Below are 16,034 nucleotides of genomic sequence, written 5' to 3' on the forward strand. Positions count from 1 at the left end.
CTGCAGGGTTCTACATAAATGTATCTAAATTTGTTTCATAAAGGACAAGCGGGGGAAAAATCCCAGACAGTTTTAGATATTTAAAACAACCAGCTGAACAGAGATTTTAGGAAGGAAAGAGAACATGTCAAGTTAAAAGAGGACATACGGCAACCCTAATCTATGATGTGCTGAATGGCATTAAGTCCACACCAACAACAAATCCAGCTCTACAGTTGTATAATGGTATAATGTGTAATTAGAGAAGAGGGTGTACGAGTAAATCTGGGTCTAGCTTGAACCAAACTCTACTGTTGTGCCAAGTACTGTACAAGGCACATAAATATTATTGAGACTGGTTTATTTTAGTCGGAGCCCTTGCACCAGCATGACTTTTTTTTGGGTGCAAGAGTGTTTTCTAAATAGTACCTATAGGTTGCAAACTAAATACTCGAGAAGATAAATACTGTTTCAATTGATTTTAGAGTGAATCGTATATACCAAGCTGATTAAATAGAGTGCACAGGAAGCACTAGATGATCACTACCATTGGATGACAGAAATGTCTCACTGCTTTTGATTAGCTTTGGCATGGTCAGTGATCATCGACAGAAAATGAAATCTTTAGCAAATACATTGATACAAAGCATAAATTTGAAACACAACCCCCCCCCCCAAATTTTGAGACCAACATGTTGGAGAATGTGTGTTGTGCATGCATTGTCTGTGTTCACCAGCCTAAATGTTGGCATATAAGATGTGGGGTCAGAATGGAATCTAGTTGTTGCCCTCAGTCACAACGAACCACAGAGATCCCTGGAGTAATTATTAAACACTTGCTGGGCATGAAGGAATAAATTCAGACACTAGCCTCCGAATCTGTTCCTACCACCATGAACTTGGCTCTCTGATCAAAACATGTCAACTATTGAGATCCATGCACTGTAACTTACTTGGCATGAAAGGAAGTTTGTACATCGTTTTCGGGTTAACACATGATCCAGATCCACCAGGGACTTAGCCACTGTGCCCAAACTTGGAAAACAAGGCATGAAAAGGATAAATTTATGCATGCAACTTATCCCACCCCAGGTAATAACATGGAGACAATTGAGATCCCTAACCTACAACTGGCATTGACATAAAGGGATTTAGGTCCCAAGTTGTAACCCTATAAATATAGTCATATATTTGTTTAGCATGAAAGGCCAAATTTAGACATGCAGCTAAAATGGCTTGTGATTGGGGAAAGGAATAAACCTGTTGCTTTTGGTGTTAAAAGATCAAAGATCAAATAAACTGGCTGAAAGACAAAAATAGTAATTAAATCTGCATCACAGACCTGGGCTATGTAGATGACTTCACTTGCAGGAAGTAAGAAACATGTTGATATAAAACCTATTGATTTGAGAGATAGTTCATAGGTTGAGGTCACTGCTTTAAACACGAAAAATGATTTCTGCACAAACCATTCAATTTGAGACCATGTACCTTCACCAAAGTTTCAATAGGTGGCTTGCTGCTCAAGTAACAAAGAAGATTGTTGATGTAGGGCTGAAAAATGAAAGGTCAAAGTCACTGAATAAAGCAGTCAAATGATTTTTGCATAAGCACTTATATTCTTGACTAATCACCTTGACCATAATTTGTGGAGTGCTTGCACTAAAGGAAGACATTGCTTTGAGGGTCAAATTGTCAGAGTTCAAGGTGATTGTGACTTTAAAAAATGAAGTTTGTTCAAGATTAAATTCCCGGAATCAAAATGTCAAAGTTCAGCATGTAATGTATGTAGCTATTATTCTTTAACTGTACCTCAGTAAATAAGGTTCTAAAGATATAAAAACGAAGACTTGTACAATAATTATGGGAAGATAACCCATTCCAAATAAATGTAAAATGTACATGGTAAAATATAAAAGTAACAGATGTTCACATTCATAAACGATAATAGTTATAAGTAAAATCATTTAAAAAATTGGGTTTTGCACAATAATTTTTTCTAGGTTCCTTTACCAAGAAGGAAATCCATTGATTTTGGGGTGTAACGATCAGTGGTCAAAATCATTGCACGTCTATTAAAAAGTTACTGTTTCCACATAGTCAAAAGGTCAAGGTCAGTGATATTTATTAGCCAATAATCTCCAGAACCAACCATGTCCTGCTAGAACATTAAGGGTTGTTAAACTGGGGACAGACCTGAAATGTACCACACACATTATGCTACTTGTTAGGTCAGGAAAATTAAACCATACTAACATTTCCCCATAAACAGTAGACTGGCGCTGCATCTCATGAATCCAGCATATTCCTGATATAATATTTTAATGATTTTCTAACTGCAGAATGTGTATGCTATAACCCAGTATCGACACTTAACATAAGAAATATTTCTATAAATTGTGTATTTACTATGTTCAGAACTGGTTTTTTAAAATTTTAAGAGGGTATTTTGTAAACACCATTAAATACAAACTTATACCAGATATTGTTTATTATGCCTTTTTGAAGGTAGGCACAAAGAAGCATACAAATTTTGAAACCTCTTAAGAGGTATATATGTTGCAATATCAAATAGCTTTACCTTGGTGCAGATAACATACATAAACTCCCTCAATATTCCAGAGTAAAAATGTAGCTTTTACAGCCTTCATGTGATTCATAGTTCACTAGTTAATTAATTTTAGCAATTAACCAAGCAAAGGTTAGTAAAAAATGGAAGAATTTTGTTGTTGTTGTTGTAGGGTTTAACGTCATTTTTCAGCACACAATAGGCTATACATGGCGGCCAGTATTAATGGTGGAGGAAGAACCCAGGAAATCCCTGGAAAGAACCACCGACCCTCAAGAAGCTACTGGCAAGCTTTCTCACATACCCACATTGGCTGAATCAGAGACTCGAGCCCACGCAGAGGTGAGATGGCAGTGATCTGTAACGGAGAGCACTTTAGACCACTCAGCCACTCGGGGCTCCAAATTTTGTTGTAAATTGCCCTTGCATAATACATTTCTTTAAAATAAGTTTAATAAAATTTATAACACTTGTATCAAGTGATTGTTTGTCTGCTCAAGATTGTTGATTGCTAGTAGTCTCGCAAAACCAGAAACTACTATTACTACAATTTTTCACTTTTTATTTTTGGTTGGTTTGTTTAAAGTTGCTTATTCTTATAAAACCACCACAACATGGAAAAGTGGATAATGGGATTTTTTAAAGTACTGTTTTACAATATTTGTTTAAGTATTAATGTCATGGATGTTTTGATGGAGTTAAATATTTTGGTATATTGCTGTTATTCCACTTGAGAGACTGTTAACAATTATTTAGCTTATGTCATGACCTTATATCCATTGTCTGTCCACTTTTAACTTCAAAAAAATACCCAAAAAATCACTTCTCAGGCAGTTGGTTAAAACTTGGTAAGAATGTGCCACCATATGGATAACCTATTTTCAACTTATTGTTTTCACTCAGTTGGGCAAGTTTCCTAACACAATTTTTAACCATATTTCATTTGATAGGAGACACTTTAGTTAACACACCAACATATTTATTTAATTGGGAGGGTCAAAAGGTAGGCAATGATTGTTGGACCTAACTTTATATACATACTTCTGGTTTTCTTCTATTTTTTGTGGGTTTTTTGCACCATTCCAGGTCCTAGCACCCATTTCTCAAGCAAACTTTATTTGTACATTTCCCTTAAGTAGGGGTCACTCCCTATAAATTTGGAAGTCAAGTTAATGTCACTAGAATTGGTCATGTGACTTTCAGTTTTAACAAAAAAAGTGAAACTTTTTGCAATATCTCCAACAAATTTAAAGCTTGACTACACTAGAGTTGAATACAAAAGCTAGGTGTGTTAGTGTCATCACAAATGACCCACTCAATTTAGAAATGAAAAAGAAGTTTGCAGAAATGGAAATGCTGTTGTTGTCGGGTTTAACACCATTTTTCAGCACACGATAGGCTATACATGGCGGCCAGTATTAATATTGGAGGAAGAACCTGGGAAAACCCCGGAAAGAACCGCCGACCCATGAGAAGCTAATGGCAAGCTTTCTCACATACCCACATTGGCTGAATCCGAGACTCAAACCCATGAAGACAGAGGAAATGGAAATGCAGAGACTCTTTTAAACAATGACACTGAATGCTGGAAATCTTGCCCATTCATGGTATTCTTTAGTAATATATTGCATAAAGCAAAGTTAGGATTATGGGGAATAGGGGCCATAACTTTCTCAAGTTTTTCTGGTTACAAGGATTTTGCAATAGTGGAGATTCAATATTAATTTTTTAAAAAGGACAATAATTCCAATCAAATGTACCTAAATTGATGAGATGTTTAAAAGTCACATCTGCACACAATAATTTACCAACAGATCTAGAAGATAAACATCAGACGTGTAATCCAAGGGTTGGCAGATCAAAACCCACCCAAGAAACCTCTGGGGTCTTTAAAGACTTAAGGATATTAATGGTGGTTTCACTTTTGCAAATACGTTTTATTTCTGGGGTTCTTGTCTAAAACTTGTTCCAGTATAAAACAATCATATTCACTATGTGCTTTTAAAAATTAATGCTTCAACTCGAGACTCTCTAAGAAGCATTGTTTTTTCAACTTATAATGAATAATCTATTTTTTATACATACTGTTGAGAAAACCTCAGTGGAGAATAGTTCTGGACAGGTGATGCTTGATTTATGCTATAGATAAATCTAAAGTTTTTCCTGTTAGGTACTTGTTGATTAATAATAATAACAATAATAATAATAATGTGGACTTTGTATATCACCTAATCTTAGAAGCTCTAAGTGCTTTACAATATTAGACAACACCTATAACATAAAAAAAACATATAATGATATGATTACAGAAAACAAACACCATGAAATTAGAAAACAAAAAACATGCTGAAAATAGTTAAGGTACGAAACATTATTAGGTCTTTAAGTTTGCTCTTGCAGTCGAAACAAGCGAGTTTTAAGAGCACTCTTGAATGGGATCACTGAATCTTTGTGTCTAAGTTCAGTGGGCAATTCATTCCACATTGTTGGGCCCTGGTATGCAAAAGAACATTGTCTATATGACTTCATTTTCATAATGGGAATAATAAGTATATGACTGTCAGAAGAGGAGCGCAGGTATCTTGCTGGGGTGTACACATGGGTGAGGTGGGAAAGGCATGTTTGACTGGAGTCCGTCATTGAAACGTAGCACAGAGAACAAATTTTGGGTTTGATTCTGGATCAAATGGATAGCCCTTGTAGGGTACAGAACAGCGGGGAGGTGTGCTCTGATTGTGGTACTCTAAGTATGGACCAAGCAGCTGTGTTTTGAAGTTTCTGGAGTAGATATTGAGATGAACCAGACAGAATTGAATAGTCCAGTCTTGAAAGTACTAATGAACACACAAATGTTTTAGTGGCATCAACTGAAAGATATTTGTGAATGGAGCTGATGCATCTCAGCTCAAGATATGCAGCCTTGCATATTTTCATGACATGTTGGTGCAATGTGAGAGTACTGTCCAGAGTAACACCTAGGTTTCGTACTGACTGAATTTAATGTTGGTGTTGCTGATATTTATTGTTTGAGGTAAAGGATGTGAATGAGAAAGTCTTTGTGTTGTGATCAGAACGGCCTCAGTTTTATCATCATTCATCTGCAGCTTGTTACATGTCATCCATGATTTCACATCAGAAATGCACCTCTTTACACCTTGGATTGTAGCATCAACTTCAGTTGGGTGGCTAGATTTGTATATTTGGGTATCAGCGTACAATTGGTGAGACAATGGATGATGATCTATGACACTTGAGAGCAGCTGAGAGTATAGAATGAAGATATCAGGTCCAAGAAGTGACCCCTGTGGAACACCACAACATAGATTAACTGGGCTGGAGTGTATTCCATTTGCAGATGCAATTCTATATCCAAACTGTATGGTGACGATGAGTCAGTTGAAATTGTGTTGTCAACCTTATCTCTAATAGTTTGAAGTTGTAAGTGGTGTACATATGTTCCTTGACATTAGCTTGTTAATAATCTCAAAGAGCTCTTTGCAGCTGGAACTTTCCATGATCTTAGTAGTGTAGTGGACTGACTTCGCTGCATGGACTATGTTTGTGACGTTCTTCATAGCAGCTTCTTTGATTTGCTTAAGAATAGTGAGTCTGGTGGAAAGCCAAAGCCTCGTAGATGTTCTTAGGTAAATTATAATTTTGTCTGTGAGCGATGAGATATGCATGCATTTACGTATGTGACCTACTCATGAGTCAAAGTACATGGTGCCAGCAATCGCGTAAAAAAAAAAATAGTGGTGCAAAATGAATATTTCTTCATAAAAAATGAAAGCACATAAATCTGGCATATAGTGAGCATCACCTGTAATAAGTTACCTTCTATATTATTATTTCTGCAATTTAATATTGTACACGACGTATGCCACTTTCCAACATTGCATTTGATGTCTCTAAGCTTTTTTTTGTGGAGTTTTCATTTCACATATTTTGCCAAGAATAACGAACATGCTGATTTATACAATATTTGAAGTCATTATAAGGAACTTTTATTCAGAAATGGCGTAACTGCTGGAAGCTTTGGCTGCTTCATCTGTCCTTTCATTACCTTTAATGCCAATGTGTTTAACAGCCAACAGCACAGAATATTTTCTGGATTGTATCAGCAAATAATGTTTCTATAATATCTGGGAGATTAAAAAAGTTCAAGGTCTTTTGAGATAAAAATGAACTTTAGATAGGTTTCTGAATAATCTAGCAAGTTCTCTTGCAATTTTTTTTCAAATGTAAGAGTTAGTTTTAATAACTATATTTGGGTACAAGCATCACCAAGCGACTATGGAATAGAAAATGGGGAGTCAAAAATTCAAAATTATGTGTGGCTGGTCTTAACTTTGGATTTTAAAAACACAACAAATTATCACTATACTTTTTTATGTAGGTTGTCCATTAGTAGGAACAGATCCCAATCAGTCTGGAAGTTAAATGGTCGAAGTTCAAGGTCATGAGTTGATACTGTGATTTATACGTCTTACACCGCCACAACATATCTGAAGATTCCGAACGTACACACAAGGCAATAAAACTTCGAACAATATTATGATATTTGAAAAGTTCTGAATATTTTCATAACCTTCATGTTTTTTTAAACATTGTCCATGAATTTAAGACTGATCAATAGGTACACACAAAAAAAACATTCCACAAAATGACCTCCAGCTGCATGCACAACACACCGTACAGCTATAGATATGTAACATACCATAGTGACAGTGACCTAAAAAATGTCAGGACAGCAGAGATTGTACTGTACCTGGGCACTCCTAAATTATTCTCCAACTTGAGATTAAGGCCCACCTGAAAAAAATGTACAGATGCAATTTTCTACAATATCCTAAAAGTTTTAAGTTCTTTCGTTGTTAAAGACGGTTGTGAATCCAAGGAAGGTGATCAATCATCTTGAAGACCACCGAGACTAGGGAGTGAGATGTTCAACTTCTTTTGTTTATTATATTAGAAATATTAGAGGGCTGTGATCATAGTGATCCACCTTGTTATGGAAAAGCCACATGACTGTTCACTGGCTTCACCACCTGCACTAGATCTTGTTGAAGATAACTTGACATTGCAACATACTGGCCAGCCAATAAGTGATAATGTTACTTCCATTAGATTTGAAAATGCTATGGTGGGCAAAATAATTAAGCAAACTGGAAAGCTTTATTGACAGGGTATATCATTTTGAAGATTTAGTAATAGGAAATGTATGCATGAAGCAACGTCCTATATTAAATGGTATTGTCATTGTAATATTCATTGTTTTATTACTGGGAATCTAGTGCTCACTTATTTTAAGTGCATAGAACTTCTTGCTACAATCCAGTGCCTTAAAGAGGTAATGGCGCATTGAAAAATACATCTGCATTGAGATCTATTTCTTGGATATAAAGTCATGTTAAGTCTGGTAAACTGATTCATTATAAAATATATTACTCAGTGTTATGAAAGGCAGTTCACACTGACTTATATTTTAGAATCCAATGATTATGTCAAAAGTTTTGCATCTAGTTTTATTTCAGATATTTTGACAAACTTCAAACTTTATTATTAAAGTAATTTTTAGAAAAACTACTTAAATCTACAGAGAGTAGGTCACACTAACCTACCTTTGACACAACTGTCTACACATGTTCAGGCATATCTCTTTATATTATACTAAAAATTGTCTTTACATTAAATTCCAACATACAAAATCATACCAATCAGTTCAATGTGACCCGTTTTTGTTTCTATCTTTGTTTGACTATATGTCTGTCTTAATTCATGCAACAATGGCATTCTCTGGAAAATTCTTGTTTTTGTTCATCCCACAAATCATTGATTTAAAACTAAAATGTAATGACAATTAAAGAGGAGATGTTTTGTATTTGAGGTTTTGTGGAAATCAATGGTCATTTTGCTGTAGAAATTTTTAGTAAGGTGATAAATCAGTGTTAATAAAAGATAATTGCAAAGTCGAGACCACTTTTAATGCCCTTAAATATTTAAATACTCAATTACAAGAAAATATAATTCTCTAGAGAGTTACATTTCAGGAAGCTATCATGACAACACAATAGTTCCACAGTTTAAAAACAGTATATCATGGATTTTACTCAGTTAATATTAATGTCTGACCAATCATAATGCGCGTTACCTGTCTGAAATATTACAAGCTGAAATTTTCAGAATCGCTGCGTCAATAATCAATGTCCAAGTTTTGTTTCCTTTCATATCCCATGTGCCAAATGCCATACAACTGACGCAAAATTTTGCAAGGACATCAATGGTAATTTCACGTTTTGTTTTGTTGACACATCACTAGAAAATTTCAATTCATGACAAAACAACAATTTCCACAAATACCAGATTTTTATTCCCTATCAGTAAAAGTCTTGTATTCGAGGATGTAAGAAATAATAATACATGAAGTGGAAGTGAGAGTGGTGCAGTGATCAACATGCTGTTTTTGAAGAACATTAATTGTAGTGATCTTTTTGACTCTGCAGACACATCACTAATCAAACTAATTGCAACAGTAAAACTACCATTATTTCCCACAAAATGCCAAATCCACCATTTTTAAGTTCTAATTATCAGTAGTGACTTGCATTTGACGATTTGTAGAATAGTGGGGTTCTGCTGTAGTAGGTTTGAATACTACCCAAAAATTATGGGGTGGGAGTCTGTCTGTACCCAAACGTAAACCCATGTCAATGGTTTTATGAAAATATTTAAGGAATTGTTTTATTTTAAATCCTTAAAAGGCTATTATTCTCAAATTATCAAGAAACATCTTGTACTTGAAGATTTAAGGAAGTTATTACATGTAGTGGGAGACAGTGGCAGAGTGGTTAATTTGGCCTGTATTTGAGGATTTAAAAACATTAACAGAAGCTCTGCAAACAATCAGTTCTATGTGTAATTTCCAAAATCCTCAAAAGCACAACTTCTATCTCCTAATTATCAGTGAAGTCTTGTACTTGAGGATTTAAGAATATTAATAGTGAGGTTCCACAGTAGCAGGTTTGATTTCTACCCTAATTAAGGGGCCGTCCATTTAGTACATACGCATGTTTCTTTTATATAACCAAATGCATACACTTGAGGGGCGGGGGGGTCTACCGATAATGTAAGTAAACAGAGGAAATGGGGGGGGTGGGGTGAAACCTCGATAACAATATGTGTAATACGCAACCTGTTTGAATGGGTTCAGTTGGCATTTGAATTTTAGAAGACACCAAACTTTTTAAAGTTATGCAGTTTATTTCTTTGATGCAGCCAGACATTCAACATTGGTGGACTAGCTATTTTATTAAAAATGTTAATATTAATCCTTGATTGTTTCTATGTGATGAAATATAGGCCGGCCTATATAACTGGGTTGGGGGTGGGGGTGTCAAGTGTACGTATGCAGGGCGTGTGTGTGTAAAACAGTATGCATGTGTACAGGGAAGGGTCAAACTTTGCCAGATATATGCGTACATACTAAATGGATGGCCCCTAAGGAGGTGGAGGGGCTGCCTCAACGCAACTATAAACCATATAAATGGTTTTAAAAGAAAACTGAAGGAAATACTTTATTACTGCACAAATTTGCTAGTAAAGGCAAAACAGCTCCTAATAATTTTTTTAAAAATGAACTGGGCACTTTTTCAGTTGATATTTTAACCTAACAAAATATTACAAGTAGATCAAAACTACTGGATCAGTGGATAGAGTTTGGGGTTGACATTATTCAATTTTTTTTTAAAATTTACTCTTTTTATTAGGTTTTCTGAAATTTAAAATAAAACCAAAACAATACAAACCCAAAATCTTCAGGAAAACTTGTACAAAATCTTTTATATTATAAACTGCTGTTTTTGTCTTACAAATAAAGAGTAAGTGAACATACACAAGTTAAAAAACATTCATCTACTACCTTTCAAACCATGGCATCAAAAACTTCATCTACAAGTGATAGTTTCACCAACCATACTATTTTATTAGACATGGAGCTATAAAAAAATGGGGTATCTATGCAACAACAAGGAAAGGGCCCACATGAAGAGTTCATGATTTAAGCATTGCTCTAAAATGAGAAAAGGTTGAGGATGCCACAAAATTGTCTTAATTCCACAATAATTCATCCTAAGTATTTTTTAAAGAATCATTGGGTTTTGGAAATTTAAGCAAATGATACACACTTAACCAAAACTTTAACACGACCTTATATGACTGTGCCCTTGACACCAAGATCAAACAGGTAATGTGAAGCAGAATGGACTTGCTTAGCTTCTCAGTTTCTCCCAAAGAATAATAAAATCTGTCAAGGAGTTTTTTAAATATAGGCATATTAAAAAACTTAAATCAAAAACCTGAACACAAATGTTGTATGACTGTGGCATGGCAGAGCATGCATGTTGAAGTAATTGTCAAATTGTCATAAAGACTGATGCCATGGATGATGAAAATTGGTCATGGGGTTAGTTAGGGAATATATGCAAATGAAAAACTTTAACCAAAACAACAAACTGTTATGTTGCTACTGCTACTGGATATGTGACTAATATGTCTTTGCTAGCCACTACAGTGTGCTAAAGAATAAAAGCCTGTTGAACTAGGTCACTATTTTTGTATGATCACAAAATTTGTACTATTATTAGTAATACAAACTTTATTTGGGAAAAGAAAATGGAAACTGTGCCATACACATGGAGGGACTGAAATCTATCCATGCCAAAATAAAGATCAAGATCCCTTGTGTATGATTGAATGATTTTCTCTAATATGATTAAAACATGACCTAAACATTCCACTCATTTAACATGCTTAATTTGTTCAATTATTGTTTGCATATTTTCAAGCTCCAACTAACAACTATCTAATAAATTCATTTATATATTACAATACTTCAGAAAATCTGTTCTGAATGCAATGTCTTGCAAGGGTGAAAGCTGACTTGGTAATACAGAATTTCCATTTCTAAGAGATTATTTTTTGCTATGGTTCACTTGTACAATATAAAGCAGTCTCCCACTGTACATTATTGCAAATGGGTAATAAGAACTGCTGAAATACTTACAAATAGTATCAATAAATATCAGTAGATCAATGGAAACAGTTGATATTCGACTTTCTAAGACTTGCATGAACCATGCTTCCATAACCATGTAGTTGATGCTAAATACTGTAGCACATGTACAGTACTTGCTTGCAAGTAGTGTCCAACTGCAAACAACATAAACCATAATCTGCTATTACCTAACGTACCAGCATATGGGTATCTATACTGTGTGTTCTATTGACTACTATTATCATTTTGCAAAGACCCATATCTCCCAGTGAATTATGTGACAGCAGATATGGGTCTGTGCATTATACATTTAGACTTGACTTATATGTGAATATATACAGTAGATGTATAATTTGGATGTGGTTTGCCCAAGTCCTTGTTATGTGAAAAGCATAATCTTCAATTTATGTTCATTTTTAGAATTTTTATAAATTTTCTGAAATTAACTTCAAGATATACTAAATTTTCTTAAAATTTCGTATAAAAAGTTCCAGTATTTCACTGGCTGGAAATGGAGAAGAAACAAAACTATAAATAATTATATATGTGGTGAATGGATAAAATTTAAGAGGTTATATAAAAAGAAATACGAGAAACAAAGACAACTGAAGAAAAGAAAACATTTGAGGCTACATATTTATTTGCTACAGCATCATTCTTAACTTCTAAGATACATGAATATATGTATATGGGAAAATTTCTGCAATTTTTTGGGGGGGAAACATAATTAATTTTCATGATTATGTCATTGTGGTTGCATGAATTATTAAACTCCCTAAATTCTTGGAGTTAAATTTCTGCTATTTTAACTCACCCAAAAAAGTTGCAGAAATAAAACCACAGGCAACTTTTCCATATACATTACAACCAAACAACTCTTAATCGCTTCCTATAATGGTTTCACAGGCATTCCTCACATAAATCTAGCTGTCAACAGATATATACAATATATTTAATAATGCATTACTCACATAAAAAAAATCAATTTATCACTTTGCAATACTCCATATTCATCTTTTGCATAATCATGAATTCTACAGCTACAAACACTGACAAATGTTAAAACAGCTAAACTGAACATGAATTTGCTGATTCCCTGTAAAGAAAATGGTTTTCAATCTGTTATTAAAGTTGCAAATGTCGTACCAGGTCTGAGTCCTAAATTATTTCCGCTCTTTTATTAAATATATAATTTCTACCATCTTGAGAGGAATTTTTATATTTTGTAGGAACATTAGATTCACATTCTTTTAAAGAATGTACAGTTCTAAAACTTTCATCTGACAAATATTTTCCAAACATTTTGGAGCAAACAACACAAACTCATGCTAAAACTCAAACAACAGACTCCTTTTTGGTCAGTCATTTTTATCTAGGAAATAAAAATTCCCACTGATTTTAATCTGCTACACCTTGTCTTAAAAGCAATAATCTGACAAGGCAGATTCTTGTGTGTCACAAACTCTTCTCATGAGACAAGGTTTCATGAAGATATCTCAAAGAAAAATACATGTAAAGAAAAAAAAGAAAAATGCACGTAAAGTTAGGGTTAAACTGAATTTTAAAAAATAAGGATAATCAGGTTGATATGTGGATAAATTTTGTTTGTTGGTCCAGACTGATTTAAACGATGTATAAGCCAGAAAACCAGTCTTTTAAAATTAATATTCCCTTTTTCCTTTTCTGAATTTCACCCCCTCCTAATTTAGGATTGGCACAAAAAAGGGTTGGTTGGGTAACCAGAATAATACATATTTTGCTATCTGGCCTTATTCTAAATATTTCACAATGAATGAGCAATCTGTTTATACAATGATTACATAACAGTACACATGTTCAGAATTAATGCATGGGGAAAAATGTATAATTATTGATATTCCTGATTTTAGGGATGGGACTGCAACATTTACCAAAGGAGTCCTGCAACTTTCAAAATCCTATGGAGAATCCTTGGGCTTGAAATTAAAAATTCTTGCACATCAAACATAACATTATGCTTAATAACAAAAGCACTTCACACATGAGTCACAGGTCAGTTAAACTAAAGTGGAAGTGACATATAGATACATAAATTGTTACGTGCATTTTATGCTTTTTGTGTACAAGTATATACATGTAAAAAGACACACTGACAAACAAAATGACTACCTTCCAAGAAACTTGTCTTAAACTACACATTTATAATACACAGATTTTAAAACATTTTCTACGGAAAACAAAAATTCATGCTGAAAAACAAAAACTTAAATGTGTCTCTAAGGGAAACAGTAACCATTAACTGAAACCTTAATGTGAAAGTTAAAGCTACAATTATTCAAAAATATCGAAATCTTTGTTTGTAGACATTCACTCCTTCATTTATGGTCAGATAAACCATCTTCATGTCTTCCATCTCAGCCTCTATGACACAACCATCCATTCACACTTGGTGCAAAGGGGTACATTTCTGTTTGCTGTAATAATAGAAAAATAGACCTATTTATACACATCAATTCATTTATCAAAGTATCATTGATGTCTATTAACTATGGTCCTCTCACAATATAATGCATCTCAGTAACACAGTCCATGATAAAAGATGGGAATGGTTATTAGATTTTATTACAATTAATGAAATTTAGTTTTGAAATTGCTAATTATAATATATGACGGTCCCAACAATTATACTGTATACATTTAGGGCTTCTCTGATCAACAATATAGTGATGGTGGATACTGTGTATTATACAGCATGGGAAAATGCTGGGCCATGCAATCTTTGGATAAGGTCCAAGGTTTGAGTTCCACCCATAATATGTAATAATTCCCACATACCGAGTTAAGAAGTGGTCATGCCCATGGAGAATTCTTTTGTACCCATGTCAAACAGTTGTGAAAAATCAAACATCTATTGACTGTTTCCATGGTACACATAGTTACCAGCTAATTAGGCCCCTGCCCACCTCCCTCAGTAGAAGTGTTTGGTAATCAATCAGGTGTCAAGCTGTGTGAAGTATGTTCTTATAGAAAGGAGTCCATCAGATCGACTGGATGAACTCTTCACAATATCAGCAAAGTCTGAAGTAACCCATAAGGTCAATACTTGCATCTTTTTATAGTGAGGTCCTGATCTTTAACTACTTTTGCTTCAGCTGACCAAACTTGTCACAAGTACCAGAATCTCCTGGTTGGTTAACCTGCATGACTGAGAAACCAAGACAAGACAAACTCAAGGTATTATGAGATATTTATTAGCATAACTTATCTGGACCTATCAGCTATCATGACAATTTCCTTAATAATCATAAGCCTGTCTGAAAGATTCCTTTCAGCTATCATGACAACGTCTTTCATAACAATAAGCCAGTCTGAAAGATTCATTTCGGCTATCATGACAACTTCCTTAATAACAATAAACCTGTCTGAAAGATTCATTCAAGCTAGCCATCATGACAGCTTCCTTAATAAACAATAAACATGTCTGAAAGATTCATTACAGCTATCATGACAATTTCCTTAATAAACAATAAGCCTGTCTGAAAGATTCATTACAGCCATCATGACAACTTCCTTAATAAACAATAATCCTGTCAAAGATTCATTACAGCTATCATGACAACTTCCTTACTAACAATTAGCCAGTCTGAAAGATTCATTACAGCTATCATGACAATTTCCTTAATAACAGTAAGTCTGTCTGAAAGATTCATTTCAGCTACCATGATCATGACAATTTCCTTCAAAATAATATGCCTCTCTGAAGGATTGATTGACTGGAGTATAGTGTCGTGCCCAATGATAAACTATAGTTGCAACCTGGTCTGGGCAGAATCTGACCTGCTATCTCTCTTGTTATGAGTCTGAGACATTATTCACTAAGCCAGTATGATTTAAACACACATTACTTCAAGAAATAAACAATTTATAAATGACAGACAAACTCTGATCTTCCTCAGTTATTATTTTGCATTATTACCACTTTCCCTAATACAAACCCAGAACTGCTGAATCAAAGAACATCAAAGTAAGTTGATTTAAGCCACTACGTGGAAAATAATATATGTGAAAAATGTATACCCATATGATTAGTTTACTTAGGACCATGACACAATGGCTGAATTTTGTTCTAAATAGGAAACAAAAAATGCTGAAGTTGCGAAATAAAGGCAGTCCTGATTTTATATTACCAGAATACCAGTCCTGATTTTATTATACCAGTATATCAGTCCTGATTTTATATTACCAGTATACCAGTCCTGATTTTCAGTCCTTATATTGTTATTTAGTCTACTAGTCCTAATTTTATATTACCAGTATATCAGTCCTGATTTTATATTACTAGTACACTACTCTTCCTTTTATTTCACCAGTACACTAGTCCTAATTTTACATTACCAGTATACCAGTCCTGACTTTATATTACCAGTATATCAGTCCTGATTTTCAGTCCTTGTT

General features: G+C 34.2%; 1 protein-coding gene across 1 annotated transcript in view; it reads right to left on the reverse strand.

Annotated features, from left to right (window-relative positions):
- Positions 1–12,218: 12,218 nt before the first annotated feature.
- Positions 12,219–16,034, reverse strand: part of LOC149797953 (putative protein FAM10A4) — a 54,077-nt gene continuing 50,261 nt past the window's right edge. The window contains exon 13 of the mRNA XM_089963022.1: positions 12,219–14,053. The gene's annotated coding sequence lies outside the window, so the exon portion shown is untranslated. The remainder of the gene's footprint in view (positions 14,054–16,034) is intronic.

Source organism: Sinohyriopsis cumingii, chromosome 6 (genome assembly GCF_028554795.1).
Source record: "Sinohyriopsis cumingii isolate HCF-2022 chromosome 6, ASM2855479v2, whole genome shotgun sequence".
NCBI lineage: Eukaryota > Metazoa > Mollusca > Bivalvia > Unionida > Unionidae > Sinohyriopsis > Sinohyriopsis cumingii.